This window comes from Triturus cristatus, chromosome 7 (genome assembly GCF_964204655.1).
Source record: "Triturus cristatus chromosome 7, aTriCri1.1, whole genome shotgun sequence".
In the NCBI taxonomy this organism is placed as follows: domain Eukaryota; kingdom Metazoa; phylum Chordata; class Amphibia; order Caudata; family Salamandridae; genus Triturus; species Triturus cristatus.
In genome coordinates, this window is record NC_140590.1 from 1,008,595,565 (window position 1) to 1,008,609,092 (window position 13,528).

A 13,528-nucleotide genomic window follows, 5' to 3' on the forward strand; every position below is an offset into this window, starting at 1 on the left:
GGGTGATAGGGGGTCGTGAACTTGTATGTGACCCCGCACTGCTGCCACAGGGACCGCATGTACCTGGAAATAAAGTTCGTGCCTCTGTCGCTCACCACTTCGCGGGGAAATCCCACTCGGGAGAAGATCCCCATTAAGGCCCGGCCTACCACGGGGGCCGTTATAGTTCTTAGCGGGACCGCCTCCGGGTACCTGGTGGCGTGGTCCACGAGGACCAGGATGAAGCGGTGGGCCAGGGCGGTCTGGGCGTCCAGGGGCCCCACGATATCGATTCCGACCCGTTCGAACGGGGTGCTGACGGCTGGAAAGGGCTGGAGGGGGGCCTTGACCCGACCCCCCGTCTTCCCGCTGGCTTGGCAGATCTGGCAGGACCGGCAGTGGTTGTCCACGTCTCTCCGCATCCGGGGCCAGTAGAAGTGGGTCACCAGACGGCTGTACGTTTTGTCTTGCCCCAAGTGTCCGGCGAGGGGCACATCATGTGCCAGGTTGAGCAGGAACTCCCGGAAGCGGAGGGGGACCACCAACACTCGGCTGGCCCCGAGTTCTGCCACTTTTTGCTCACTGTATAGCAGGCCCTCGGCCCAGTAGACCCAGTGGGTGCCGGTCTGGTCCCCGTTGGTTTGGGCGGACGCTTGTTGGCGGACCCCTTCGAGAGTGGGGCAGGACTGCTGCTCTTGTTGGAACTGCTCCCGGGTGGGGCCCCCTTCGTGTCGCCATTGTGTCAGCTCTGGTAGGGCGCACGGGGAAGCCATCTCTTCGGGGGAGGATTCACTAGGTCCAGGGTCGGTGTCCGCCTCCTCCTCGCTGCTGGCGGGAGGGGGTGCGAGCCCCTCGGGCTGGACGGCCCCAGAGGCCGAGGATGAGCGGGGGACCCGGGCGGTCATGGACCGGGTGATGGCGCAGGCCCAGTCAGATAGTCCCAGCATTCGGAGGTGCTCTCGTCGCTCTACTTGAGCCCAGGGGGAACTCTCCAAGTCGTTCCCCAGGAGGCAGTCGACAGGGGCGTCGTCGCGTACCGTCACCTTCAGCAGGCCCGTCACCCCTCCCCACTCGAAGGGGACCAGGGCCATCTGGCACAGGCTTTCACTGTTGTCGGCCGTCCGGACGGGGCACAGCACATTCGGTAGAATCTGTTCAGGGGTCACCAGGTGGCAGCGGACAGCGGTGACACTGGCGCCGGTGTCACGAAGGGCTTCGGCCCGTTGTCCATTGACCGTGACCTGTTGCCGGTACTTCTGGGTGTTGCTTGGGATGGGGGTGCAGGGTACCATTTCTCGGCTACCCAGGCAGACCAGGGACATGGCTGCCGGCTCCCATTCAGTGGTCCCTCGGTCGAGGGTCTCCTCTTCTCCTTCTCCCAGGGCGGCGGCCGCCAGCTGTCGGGGCGGGGGCCCGCCGGCCCCGTTTCTTCGGTTCAGGGGGCAGACCGAATCGCTGGCATAGTGTCCAGTTTGTTGGCAGCCGTAGCACGTTACTGGTGGCCGTGGTCCGGGTCTGGCCGGGGGCGCCCCCCTTCGGGCTAGGCTCGGGGAGAGTTGTTGCTGCGGTGGCCCTCGAGGGGGGCTCCTGGGGGCCCCGGCGGGAGGGTCTCGGTTCCTGTTCGGCCCTCCCCCTCCACCGCGCTGGCGGGGGGGTCCGGTGGGGTTCCTCTGGTACTCCCCCATTGAGTTCCGGGGGACCCGGGAGTTGACCCATCGATCGGCCTCGACGGCGAGTTTTCGCGGGTCGGTCATTTTGCTGTCGAGGAGGTGCTGTCTCAGTTCCACGAAGAAATTGTTGGAGAGATGTTCCCACACGATGAGGTCGACCAGCTGCCCGTAGGTGGTTACTTTGCTCCCTTTGATCCACCCTTCTAGGGCCCGACTGAAAAAGTCCACATATTCCACCCATGTGGTACCCGGGATTTTCTTGCAGTCTCTGAACCGCTGGCGGTACATTTCCGCGGTTAGCCCGTAGCGGGTGAGCAGGGCCTCCTTCATGTGATCGTAGGAGGTCATCACCTCCTCCGGCAGCTGGAGCAGCGTTTCTCGACCCTCACTCAGGAACCGCCCCCACAGGCCCGCGCCACAGTCTTTTCGGGCCACCCGATGAGAGGCCATGGCCACCTCGTAGGCCTTGAACCATTGCTGGATGTCGTAATTCTTGTAGTACTCCTTGACGACCTCTTTCGGGATATGTACCTTGGTCTCGGAAGGCGGTAGAGTGTCTCTAGTACTGGGGGCGTCGGTCCCTCCGTTCTTGGCCTTGATTTCGAGCTCCTTGAGACTGCGCTCGTGCTCAAGGGTCAGTTTCTTTTCCTCCAACTCCCGGTGTCGTCTCTTCTCCTCTATCTCCTCTTGAAGCCGTAGCTGCTCTAGGGCCAGTTTCTTTTCCGCCAGCTGGAGTTCGCCGTCCAGCCGCAGTCGTGCGAGCTCTAGCTCGTGGTTCCGGACCTTCTCCCGCTCTCGTATTTCTTCTTCAGAGAGGCCGATTTCTAGGCTCTTTCTTCCTCCGGTTGCCGGAGTCAGTGCGGTTGATGTGGTCTCAGTCAGGGGCAAGGGACCTTCTTTCTGGGAGGGGCCTGCCCCGGCCTCCAGCCATGACCTAAGAGCTTTCTGCATCTCCTCTTTGGTCCCTAGGCCGGTGGTTGCAATGCCTTTGTCTTTGCAGAACTGTTTTAACTCTTTGTGCGTATATTCTTCCAGCCGTTCGGGCTGGAACTCCATTGTCGCGTTGTTTTCCTGGCTGACCATGATTACTGTTCGTTTGGATGGGTAGCTAGTGGGTACTGGCTGGTACGTACTGCGTTCGGCTCGGATCCCGTCGCTGGCCACCAAATGTTGGAAGGCGGACCCCGAGGAGTCGGCGAGACCACCAAGGGGGGCCCTCACACTGTACGAAGTAGCCGAGCGCTGCCGAGAAGTCCCCTGAGAGATCCTTCTCCTATCACGTACTAGCACAGTAACACCACCACACAGGACTCAAGGAGGTTGTCTCACGACAAGCAATTCTTTATCAGCAATAAAAAGGTTACGAGGTCAATATTTACACGAAGGGATCGAGGGATCCACCAAAAGTCTCAGTGTCTCTTTGGAAGGGTAGGGGTAGCGGGACAGTCTTTGGCAGGAGTGCGGTACGAGGGTACCTGGGGCCCAGTTCTTATCCTCAAGCTGGAGGACCTCCGGATCTCGGAGGGGTCGAGCCGCGACGGCGTCAGCAGGGCTCCGGCGTACAGTTCGTGGAGAGCCGCGATCCAATCAGCAGGGCTCTCAAGGTGGTTTCTGCTCAGCTCGAGCCGCGACGTCGTCAGCAGGGCTCCGAGGGAGGTTTCAGCGAGGTTGGGCCGCGACAGCGTCAGCAGGGCTCCGATGTTCCAGGTGGCTTCAAAGTGTTCACAAGAAGGAGCCGCGACGCAGTCAGCAGGGCTCGTGATGGTTCCGACAAGAGTTCTTCTCCGTAGGGTCAGCCGCGATTCAATCAGCAGGGCTCTTGACTCCGGGATACAACTGCCGATCTGTGGCGGGGTTGCCCCAGATATAGGTCTGGAGCCCTTTGATGTCCGGACCCAGGCACCCGGGGGGGGGCGGAGAGGCCGGGTGGAGGTGGCCAGACGCCCAGCAGGAGAGGCGCCAGGCCCAAGGGAGTTGCAGGGCGATCACACCTCGAGAGGGGAGGACAGTTGGGGGTCCCATCGATACTGTCCTCCGCCGGGGGCAATGAATGGTTCCTGCGGCACCCCCTGGCCAGTTCGTGGTGCCTCGATGTCGGGGCTTCGCTGGGGTCGAGGCCGGGTTGCGCGGGGTCGCGCTGGCTGGTGCACAGAGTCACGTGGATGCCAACAAGATGGCGGAGCCACGAGGGGTATGCGACCTCGTGCAGCTCTGGATGAAGGGCCTCGGTGCAGTTCAGAAGGGTGGCCCGTGAAGGCCGGGGCGGGGAACGGGCACAATCCACGGGGTTAAGGACCACGCCACGAGGCCGGGTCCAACAGCGGTGGTCGCAGCTCATCTGCGCAGATCAGGGGTTTCAGTCTTCCCCTATCTCGACGACTGGCTGTTGAAGGCAGGCTTGCCCCAAGCAGTCGTCTCTAACCTTATGCAGCCGATCTCCTGCATGTGCTGGGCTTTTCCATCAATGTGCCGAAGTCGCACCTGATTCCCTCTCAGAAGCTCTTCTTCGTCGGAGCAGTTCTGAACTCGGCGCAGTTTCAGGTTTCAGGTTTATCCTCCCGAGCAGCGAGTCCGGGATATTCAGGCTATGATTCCGATCTTTCAGTCTCTATCCCGGGTTTCGGTTAGGATGACCCTCCGGTTCTTGGGCCTGATGGCCTCCTGCATCCTGCTAGTGGATCAAGCCAGATGGCATATGCGGGCTCTGAAATGGGACCTGTAGTTTAAGTGGGCACAGCATCAGGGAAATCTGTCCGATCACCTCCAGATCTCAGAGGGCACTGCGCAACAATTGCAGTGGTGGCTTACGAATCAAGATTGGGTCAATGGCAGATCCCTCTCCCTTCCCCATCCGGAGCACACCGTTGTGACAGACGCGTCCCTCCTGGGATGGGGCAGCCACATGGGAGAGGCGGAGATCAGAGGCCCTCTGGTCTCCGGCAGAGTCCGGGCTCCACATCAACCTTCTGGATCTTCGGGCGAGCCGACTAGCACTGAAGGCATTCCTTCCCTCTGTCCCGGGAAGAGTGGTGCAGGTGTCCACGGACAACACCACCGCCATGTGGTACTGCAACAAACAGGGCGGGTGGGGTCGTGGACCCTATGTCAGAAGGCTCTGCGCCTCTGGACATGGCTGGAACATCAGGGCATTTACCTGGTGGTTCAACACCTGGCATGTTCTCTGAACACCAGCGTGGACGAACTCAGCCGCCGGTGCATGGCGTCGGACGTGGTGCAAGGTCTCTTTCAGCAGTGGGGAGAGCCTTGGTTAGATCTATTCGCCATCGAAGAGAACGCGCAATGTCATCAGTTCTGTGCGTTGGAATTTCCAAGGCGGCACTGCTCGGCGACGCTTTCTGTTGTGAGTGGTGTTGCGGTCTGTTGTATGCCTTTTCGCCTATACCACTTCTGCCCAGAGTGCTGAAGAAGATCAAGTGCGGCCGGGCTCACTTCATTCTTGTGGCTCCGGACTGGGTATGGTATCCCGAGCTACTCAGCATGGCCATCAATCCCCCAATCCGGCTGCCTCTTCGGGAGGATCTTCTGTCGCAGCACCAGGGGAGGGTCCTCCACCCAAACCTGTCCAGCCTCTACCTCCACCTCCTTGCGTGGAGATTGAGTAGCGGCAGTTGACATCTTTTGACCTGCTTCCTGAAGTTTGTAAAGTAATCTTGGCGGCCAGGCGGCCCTCCACTAAGACGGTATACGCCTGCAGGTGGAATAAGAGTGTGGGATTGTGCCCAACAAAGGCTGTGGGTCCCCTTTCTGCCCCTCTTTCAGAGGTCCTTTCATTTCTACTTTCTTTGGCCCAGCAGGGCTCTGCTCTGGGCACTATCAAGGGCTATATCTCTGCCATTTCATCCTTTTTACGGCTTCCAGATCAGCCTTCCCTTTTCAAGTCCCCTGTTGTAAATAGATTCTTAAAAGGCATTACTCACCTTTTCCCTCCTGTTCCTTTCATAATGCCTCAGTGGGACTTGAACCTGGTTCTGACATTTCTAATCTGTGCTCCCCTTGAGCCACTTCACAACTGTCCTCTTTGTCTTCTCACTTTAAAAATTGCTTTCGTGGTTGCCATCACCTCTGCTAGAGGAGTGAGTGAGCTCCAGGCTCTTTCTTCTAAACCTCCTTTTCTCTCTATCCATCCGGACAAAGTTGTTCTAAGTACTCGTCCATCTTTTCTGCCAGAGGTTGTCACTGCCTTTCACATCGGGCAGACCAACACTTTGCCCACCTTCTTTTCACCTCCGCATCCCTCGAAAGAGGAAGAGAGGCTCCACCGTCTGGACCCAAACGTGCGCTCTCATTCTACCTGAACCGCACTCAACAGTTCCGGGTGGATGACCAGCTCTTTGTTGGCTCCGTGGGCGCCAAGAAAGGTCGGGCCGTGCACAAGCGGACCATCTCTCGGTGGGTCGTTCTGTGCATAAAGGCTTGTTATTCTTTGGCTAAAAAGGAGCCTCCGGTGGCGCTATGTGCCCATTCTACCAGGGCGACGGCAGTCACTACTGCTTTGGGACGGGGAGTTCCCTTGCAGGACATCTGTCAGGCAGCTATGTGGGCCTCGCTGCACACGTTTACCAAGAATTACTGCCTGGACAGCCAAGTCCAGAGAGACGGCTTCTTTGGCCGTTCTGTTCTCTGTGACTTTCTGGTGTGATCTTGGTTTGCAGACCCACCACCGGCGTTGGTATTGCTGGGGTATCTACTCTAAGGTAAGGAATCTATCACTACGTGTTTCTTTCAAATGCACAAGTTACTTACCTTCGGTAACGATATATCTGTAAGAAACATTAGTAGTGATAGATTCCTTACCGCCCCACCCATCCTCCCCGTTCTGTGAACTGATTTGTAGGGTTAAGGTCATCCTTTTCAGGGCCCTAGTTTGTGGCACCAGTGGTCAGTATCTTGCATGGCTCTGCATTCCTGGTGCGGAAAGTCGTGTACAGAACTGAGGTCAGCACGCGAGGGCGGTGTCTAAGTAGTTGCCGCGACGTCATCTCGGTGACCATGACACCAACGACGGACTCGGAGCCGCACAACACCACCTTCCGACACGCAGGGGTACTGCTGACGAAAACTTTCCAGATCCAGTCTGACGCCTGGGGGTAATTCTAAGGTAAGGAATCTATCACTACTAACGTTTCTTAAAGATATATCGTTACCGAAGGTAAGTAGCTTGTGGGAGTCACATTATAAATTTGATTGACACTGATTCCTGTTATTCTTCGCTTTACCAGTGTGTTGCTTGACATTTGCAATTGACTCAGATAATCATTAAAATGGTTCAGATCGCAGAGCATCACATTTAGCTAGATGGAGTATTTCCGGTAACAATTGTAATAGATTGACAATATCATCCAACATTGTCAGATTAGGAAGGTGAGATTCCAGTTTTCCCATGGATTTTTGATTGTTTAGCAGGTTTTCTTGAAGGTTCCGCACAATGTGGAGCTCATTTTTATATCCTTCAATAAAGATGTTTGTTCAGTAACTGATTGACATTCGATTGCGTCCGCTGTTTTGGTCAAAATAATTGTAATTGCCCCAATTACCCGTACGACTCGATAGACCATAGGAGTATATGTCTCATGGATATCCTCAAGCAAACCTGAACTGTTTGTTTGATTATTTGTTTTATTCCAGAATGTAGAAGATGAATTGGATACTCTTTCAATGAGTGGGTTCTCCTGCACATTTAACATGAATATGAAAGAGACACGTTGGTGATAGATTCCTTACCTTAGAATATCCCCAGGCGTCAGACTGGATCCGGATAGTTTTTCGTCAGCCGTACCCCTGCATGTCGGTAGGCCTCGTTGTATGGCTCTGCATACGTTGCTGGCGTCTTAGTCACCGAGATGACATCGCTGGAGCTACTTAGACGCGCCAGCGCGCGCTGACGTCAGTTCTTTCTTTTTCCGCGCCAGCAAGTGCAGATCTGGAGAGAGTGGTACCCCCAGTCATTTTTAGACTTAGTTTTTTGGGACTTTTTGTCTCTGTTTTCAAGTATTTTACAATCTACAGGTGCATAGGGATGCCCAGTTTTAAGTCCTGCGCGGCCTGTCCCCGCACGATATCGGTGACGGACCCGCACCGTGAGTGTCTCTACTGCCTGGGGAGCGACCATGACTCCGAGTCGTACCCCCACTGCTGGGCCATGGCTCCGAAAACTTTGCGGGAGTGGTCCCAAAAGTGGCTGGAGTCCCGGGAGTCAGTTCCGTGCCGTTCAAGGTCCCGGTCTCGTGGGAGGTCGAGGGACCGTCCGCGAAGCCATCACCATCATTCAAAGTCTTCGCACCCGGAGTCAGGTAAGGCGAAGCACACAAAGGCGAAGAAGCATCGTCGCTCTTTGCCTTCCCCTAGCCGGTCGTGCGATGCGGCTAAGGGTGCATGTGGGGCCGCCCCTGCAGCTCCGGCAGAGCCTACGCAGTTGCCAATGGCCTATCCGCCCTTTTCGGGTCCATGAGCGACTCCGGCCAAGCTGCAGGAGTTCCTGTCAGCCATGGCACGTGTCATCAGACCGCACGGCCCCGCCTGTGACCTTCAGGCCCGGCGGCCCGGCTGGGGGTCCTCGTCCTTCGACGTCACTGGCTCCGGCCCCGACATCGTCGACTACTCCAACTTCGATGCTGAGGGACCCCGTGGATCCAGGCCTGGATCCCTGTCCATGCCGGTTGGCCCTGTACGACCTCCACCGACGTCGACGGCCGCAGACCTGGCAGACGCTGTCCTTGGTTTACTCCCCGGCATGGTGCCAGTGCCGGAAGGGTGTCTCCCGACGCCAATTCCGATGCCGTTTGGGAACGTCTACCCCTATATCCACAGATGTCCATATGTTCCACCTGTTCAACAGGCTGTGGAGGACACGGAGGACTGGGAGGGGTCTGAGGACCCTCTCACAGCTCAATGCGAGTTAGAACCAGACTGGGATGAGGATCCGGGAGATGCAGGTGACCAGGATTATGCTCCGGAACCTGGCGCACTGTCTCCTTCTACCGTGGCTACGGAGGAGGGTGGTTCATATTCTATGGTGTTGTGTAGGGCAGCCAAGGCTCTCTACCTCGAGGTCCCTACTGTGGCCGTCAGGAATAACCTCCTGACAGAGGTGCTTCGACCAGCTTCTGCTTCTATGGAGCCGCTGCTGCCCTATAACGATGCACTCGCAGACGTTCTTTTGGGCACCTGGTCCAGGCCCAACACAGGGGCTCCTATGGACAAAAACGTGGCCCGACGCCATCGCCCGGCCCCAGGTGACCCCGTTTTCTGCTCCCAACATCCCATCCCCGAGAGCTTGGTTGTCCAAGCCTCTGCTCGGCAGTGCGAGTCTGAACATGAGTGGGTGGAGAACTCGAAGGATGCAGGTGGCCTTGATCTCTCCTCTGAGCCTGGATTTATATCTCCTCCTGCTGTCAACGAGGAGGGCGCCACATATACTGTGGTGCTCCGTAGAGCAGCTGAGGCCCTTGACCTTGATCTGCCTACTGTCACTCCAAAGACGAACCTCCATACTGAAATGCTTCAACCGGCGGCAAGTTCTATGGAACCTCTGCTTCCGTTTAATGAGGCCTTGACGGATGTTTTGATGAGCACCTGATCTAGGCCAGCCACAGGGGTTCCTGTGGATAAGAACATGGCCAGGCATCATCGCCCGGCACCGGGTGACCCGGCCTTTTTGACAAATCATCTGACTCCGGAGAGCCTGGTCATTCAGGCCTCCACTTCCCAAAGTGCGTTCCCTACCGCCCGCCGGATAAGGAATCGAAAAAGCTGGAGCAGTTTGGCAAGAAGTTATTTTCCTCTGCCAGCTTGGGGCTGCGGTCAGTCATCACCGCATGCCTCTTGGGCCGCTACTCTCACGCTGTGTGGGACACAGTGGCGCAGACACTGCCCCAGTGCCCGGAAGAGGTTCGGGCTATACTTTCCCAAGCTGTTGCGGAGGGGAAGGATGCCGCGAAGTTCGCCATTCGGTGTGGGCTGGACACCGCATACTCTTTAGGGAGAGCGATCTCCACAAGAGTGGCCCTGCGTCGCCATGCCTAGCTGCGGTCCACTGGGTTTTCTGGGGACGTCCAGAGTTCCCTCATGGACATGCCTTTTGATGGTACTCGCCTGTTTGGTGATAAGGCAGACAGTGCACTGGAGCGTTTCAAGGACTCTCAGGCTACGGCCAAGTCCTTGGGTCTCTCCACCACACGCCCGGCCACGTCTACCTTCTGTTCCTTTTGTGGCCACTGAAAGGGTGCCCTTGCACGCTCGTTCAGCCAGAAGCCTGCGCAGAACCAAACTCAGCGCGGCCGTGGGTGTGGAGGCTGCTGTGGCGGCACAGGGAGCCAGCGTGTGGGTCAGTCCACCTCCGCACCCGCAGCATCCACCTCAAAGCCTTCCTAGTCCGAGCTTTGGGGTGCACCCCACACCAGTGGGCGGCAGGATCCAACATCACCTCCCCCACTGGCATTATGTCATTTCAGACAGGTGGGTGCTGCAAATCGTCCGGAGGGGTTACTCCCTCCTCTTCGAGTCTACCCCCCCAACCATGCCACCTCAGTTCCACCGAATGTGGGGGATCACTTTGCGCTTCTCCAACAGGAAGTCGAGGCCCTCCTGGCCAATGGGGCCATTGAGTGCATTCCTGGGCCAGAAGTAGGACGTGGTTTTTATTCCCACTACTTTCTGGTCCCCAAGGACGACAAAGGGGGCCAGCGCCACATCTTGGACCTCAGGAACATCAATCGCTTCCTCCGGAAGGAGAAGTTCAAGATGTTGACTCTGGCTCGGGGTTTCTTCTTGCTCTTGAGACCTTGCGGACCTACCTGGGATCCAAACGTTCCACGCTGCCAAATTGCCTTCTTCTGCAGTGTTTCCGTCCCCCGCCGCCGCTAACACCATCTGCGGCCGCGGAGCGGGGACGGGACTACACTCCCCATCATTCAAAGCGCCAGGGGAGCCGCGTTGCTGGTTTTGCGCCAGGAGGCGCACAAAAGATCGCCGTGACTGCGGCTGAGCGGGTTTCTTCTTGCTCTTGAGACCTTGCGGACCTACCTGGGATCCAAACGTTCCACGCTGCCAAATTGCCTTCTTCTGCAGTGTTTCCGTCCCCCGCCGCCGCTAACACCATCTGCGGCCGCGGAGCGGGGACGGGACTACACTCCCCATCATTCAAAGCGCCAGGGGAGCCGCGTTGCTGGTTTCGCGCCAGGAGGCGCACAAAAGATCGCCGTGACTGCGGCTGAGCGGGTTTCTTCTTGCTCTTGAGACCTTGCGGACCTACCTGGGATCCAAACGTTCCACGCTGCCAAATTGCCTTCTTCTGCAGTGTTTCCGTCCCCCGCCGCCGCTAACACCATCTGCGGCCGCGGAGCGGGGACGGGACTACACTCCCCATCATTCAAAGCGCCAGGGGAGCCGCGTTGCTGGTTTCGCGCCAGGAGGCGCACAAAAGATCGCCGTGTCTCCCGCGTCGCGGGACCGCGCGCGGGCTAAGCCCGGGCAAAGGGCGGGCCGTCTGTGGCCGTCCGGGGCCGACCAGGCCGGGCTGGGCTCTCCCCTTGATATTACGTTCCAAAAGTAAGTTGTTGCTGTTACAGTTCCCAGTCTATTGTCATTCGTGCAATCTTTGACTGTCGTTGCATAGAGGTCTGTGTATTTGTTCTGGACTTTGCCCACAACTCGCTACAGGAGTAGCCTACCAACAAATCTGTTTACCTGCCCAAGGAGGAAGGAGTTCAACCAGCGCGGCCGCAGAGGAGGTGCGGGGCGCGGCCCCGGGACTGCGAGCCACAGCGTAAATACCATCAGCTGTTTTCTCTTCCCGCGCGGGCCGCGCCCCCTCCCAGTGCCCTGCCCCCTTTCACCACTTACAGTCTTAAGCAAGGCTGCCAACGCGCATCGCGGATCGACGCCCGGGCCAAGGGCGGGCCTGTTCAAGCCTGGGCAAGTCTGGTCTGGTCTAATCCACTGTCATCCCCACTAAATCCATCTTTATTCGTCCTGCAGCGTGGCCCCGGTAAGATTATAATAACCATAATTATAGCTGCCACTATGACAACTAGGGCAATGAGGAATAAAACAGCACAAGGAGCGGGTCCCATAATCGGGCCGATCGATCAATTCATCAGTAAAGCTAATGACGCGATCAATCAGGGGATAGTCCTCTTAGAGAGACGCGTCTCCCAGGACCTCGCAGCAGCACGTAGATCCTCAATGGGCCTTTTGGCCCTAGCTAAAACACCCACCCAGCAGGAAATAAATGTCCCATTACTGCGCGAAACCCGTGCTGAACTTCATACCATACCAACAAGCGTTGATCTATCTGTCACCCACTTATCACTTGAAGAAGATACCTTGGATGATCTCGAAAAAACACCAACTTTGATGATTAGCCCCACCCAAACCACCCAAAGTCAACTACCAACTGCGATCGGGCCACAATTCTTAACCCAGCCCTCACTTTTAATAGTAGCTCCTCCAACAACAACTGATAAGGAGATAAGGGAGGGTCCTTTTCCTAATGAAGATAGTACAAGACTAGTAGTCAAGAACAAGATCAAGCAAAAAAATACACCAAGGCGCCTGAGGTCCAAAAAGACGACCCGCAATAATAACCGGAATAATACAAGCTATTCACCATCGGGAAACGCGGACGACCCCTCTGTTACAACCGTACCGCCTGACGATCACAGGGGGTATGGCGCTACCAACTCGAACTATCTTGAGCTTAACTCACAAGTACTAGATGTAATTAAGGACCTTATAAAAACTCAACTAACACCAATAGAGCGAACCTTAAATAATATCGAAAAACAGATGGCAAGATTAATTAGCAACACTAGTCACCTTATGCCACCCATTACCACCTTAGCTCCTCTGGCTCCCACGACTTCCACCCATTCTAAGACAGTCACAGTCAAGAAACCCATATCGACGTTAATAACCCTCCCGAAACAAAGTTCTCACAGTAACAGTATAATTGCCGAAAGCAAACCTCCCACGCCCAATATAACATCACTTATCACTAATTTAAACACTCAAACAGCCAACTTGCAAACGGTAAGCACCTCTATACCATCCCAGAAAGGTTCACAGAAACCAGCGCAGAAACCTACACAACTAAATCAGCTTAATGCAAAATCCCAGCAACTAAAGATATCATACGAACAACCTTATAAATCTAGACAGATACCGGCACGCATTACCCTTCCACCTGAATGCGGAGCCTACGTCCTTGTATTGGTAAACGCTCCAACACTTAAGCAAGAACAGAGTGAAACAACAACATCCCTGAAAAATAAGATACTTCATTGGTTAAGCCTGAATTGTAACTTCCCAATAGAATGTGCAGGGGAAATTTCCCACACGCAAAGAGTAGGTTGGATAGGCCCCTTACGGAAAAAATTCGAGGGGGATTGTGTAGTTATTACTTTCAGAAACCCCCAGTGGGCCGAAAAGACACTAGCCAAAGCACCACCACCCTCTACTTGGGAATTCAACACAACCCTTCTCCCATTAGGTTATTTCTACAGGCATTTACTAAATACAACCACCAACATCCCGTCTGCCCCTACTAATCCTTTTTTAGAAAGACCTTATCCTATTACCTCTTACCCTTCCATCCCTCACCAGAACTCTAAGTTTCTATACCCAACAGGCTCGGTCCAGTGGCATCAGAGCCAAACGTCCATACCCCCATCTATCCATCCTTATCTCTCTGATACTCCCCATCAAGAGAATGGAGATAATCGATGGAGACAACCAGTTCCCCCGCTAGCTACTTCCTTTAACATCCCAATATATAACAGATTTAATGCCTTTTCTGGTTTAGATTTTAACGATTGACTTTTCAACCCTTACAATATTGGGGAATTCTCACAATCACTCAA